General features: G+C 44.8%; 1 pseudogene; it reads left to right on the top strand.

Moving 5' to 3' along the window:
* The first annotated feature begins 1,660 nt into the window (after positions 1–1,660).
* On the top strand, positions 1,661–2,438 carry LOC113262343 (nicotinamide/nicotinic acid mononucleotide adenylyltransferase 3-like; annotated as a pseudogene).
* The last annotated feature ends 214 nt before the right edge of the window (positions 2,439–2,652 follow it).

Genomic DNA, 2,652 nt, shown 5'->3' with positions numbered 1-2,652 from the left:
ATACATAGGGTATGCATGTATGTGTATGAGAGAAATGGGGGAGGTGGGTTTAAAAGAAACAATATGTTTTCTTCTTTATTTTCAGTTCAACAAAGAGTACTCACGATACATCTGATTACTCATTACACCATTTGGAAAGGCTCAGGAATGTTTTCTTTAATCATTTTGAAGCTTCCTGTGAGAAATTATCTTTTTGTAAGGCTCCAATTATCAACCATTCTCAGAAATGGATTTCTATATTTAATAAGCCAACATATTCCTTTAGTATTAAATTCTTCATCTGGAAATTGGTAGCCCTGCTTGAGTTCCTCAAGGCTTAATGAGCCCGTTGTGTTTGCAGTGACTATCACTCTCAGCAAATCTGAACATTCTTGTTCAACTCTAAATGTCCAAACACTTCTTTGAAATCTTTTTTCAAGATCTCTACTTTTGGCTTTGTAAAAGAACTTGGGTTTGACAAATATGCTCCCCAGTTTGTCATCTATGAGCAAGATTAACTGAAGCCAAGCAGGAACAACAGTCATTAACAAACTAGGGTCTGATGAACAACTCTTAGAACAGATGGACACACATATACATATACACACACATAGCAAAATTCTGAAGACTACTTAGGAGGAAAATGTCTGGTGACAGCATAAATAGCTCAGGGCCTGCAGGGCCTAAACTTTTACTCCCTGAAACTTCAGGACAAATTTTACATTATCTACTTGAGTTACCAAAGACACAGAGCTCAACTCTGCTTTATAGGGAATTAAACTATGAAGTTAGATTCTTAAAAATAAAAAGACATTAATGCTGCTTAGCCATCTTATTAGATATTTAACATAATTTATTGCCAGAAAACATAGTGCCTTTGGTCTTAGAGCAAAATTCATAGAGTGACTTGGTTGTTCTCAGCATGAAGGAGAACAGACACATTTTTCAAAAGAAGCAATTGACTTGTTAAAGGTTTGACATATCACAAACATTTTGATTTTGTGATCAGACTGGATGGTGGCTTACTTATCCCCTGACTTTACTGTCAGGTACTTTACAAGTTTACTTCTCAGACAAGAACTGTGGGAAATCTTAGGAGGAATTGGTAGGGCAAACAGGAGGGAAACACAGCTATAATAAAGCTATGGTAGTGGCTAAAGTGACAAGAAAAACAAATGGAAATCATTTGATTTGTACTGCACCTGTGAGAGAAGAAATTATGACTCCTTTTTGCATCTGAATCTCACAGGTCTATTTTGAGAGTTGAGAGATCTGTATAAAGTACCTTGTTCACTCTTTTAAAACAGGCTTTACTTCAAGAGAAATCAACTGTGAAATTTATAGAAATTCTTTCTGAAGCTAAGAAAAAAGTTCAAATTCCTTTCACTAAACTCTTCTAGAATCTAGAGACACACTGTGGTGTAGGATTAAGATATGCCAATTCAGGGGCGGGGCAAGCTTATCCCAGGGCGGTCAGGCTGCAGAGGTACTTGGGACTCGAGAGCAGGAGCCGTCCTGAGCAGTCCTCTGGTGTAGGGCCACATACAGGCCAGGAGCCCGGGTTCCATGCGGTGGATACCCCAGTCCAAGGCAGTCCCCGAGGCTCACAGAGAGCCTCTGAAGAGCCCCGCCATGCACAGGAAGGGTGGCCACTGCCATGGCTGTGGATGTGCCTGACGAGATGAAGAGCCGAATCCCAGTGGTGCTCCTGGCCTGTGGCTCCTTCAGTCCCATCCCAACATGCACCTGCGCTTGTTTGAGGTGGCCAGAGACCACCTGCATCAAACAGGAATGTACCAGTTGATCAGGAGAATCATCTACAGGAAGAAAGACTGGGTGGCCATGGCCTGGCTGGCCCTGCAGACGGCCGACTGGGTCCAGGTGGACCCCTGGGAGAGCGAGCAGGTGTGGTGCAGTGGATGGAGACAGTGAAGGTGCTGAGGCAGCATCACAGCAAACTGCTCAAATCTCTGCCCCAGACGGAAGGCCTAGACCACAGCTGGGCTCACTCCACAGCCAGGCTCACTCCACAGCCCCCACAGCTGGGCCTGAGCTGAAGTTCCTCTGTGGGGCAGATGTCCTGAAGACCTTCTAGACCCCCAACCTCTGGAAAGATGCACACATCCAGCAGATAGTGGAGAAGTTTGGCATGTGTGTGTGAGCCGGACAAGTCACAACCCAAAGGAATACAGCTTGGGCTCGCCCATCCTGCACAGGCACGGGTGCAACAGTCACCTGGCCAGGGAACCTGCGCAGAATGGGCTCCGCTCCACGTACATCAGGCGGGACTTCAGCCAGGGCACAGTGTGAAGTACCTGCTCCCAGATGCTGTCATCACCTACATCAAGAACCACAGCATCTACACCAGGGACAGTTCCTGGAAACGCAGTAGCACCCAGAGGAATAAAGGAAAGACAACATGGGGAGAGCCAGCTACACCTCCACAGAGCTCCTCCTGAGGAAAGGGCAGTTATAAGGTCTAATTAGGGCTTTTTTTCTTTTTTCTTTTCCATTTTTCCTTTGTCTTATTTAGGCAATGAGTTTATTTCAGAGGAGTCTTCTGTCCCTGGAAGAGATAACTTCTTTTGGGAGGAGGAGCAAGTGCCTACATCTCAAGAAGGAATATTTACCAAAGAAGTTAAAATGGCGTGACAGGTCACTAGAACTAGACCA

Source organism: Ursus arctos, unplaced genomic scaffold (assembly GCF_023065955.2).
Source record: "Ursus arctos isolate Adak ecotype North America unplaced genomic scaffold, UrsArc2.0 scaffold_75, whole genome shotgun sequence".
NCBI lineage: Eukaryota > Metazoa > Chordata > Mammalia > Carnivora > Ursidae > Ursus > Ursus arctos.
This window is presented reverse-complemented; position numbering and strand designations above follow the sequence as displayed.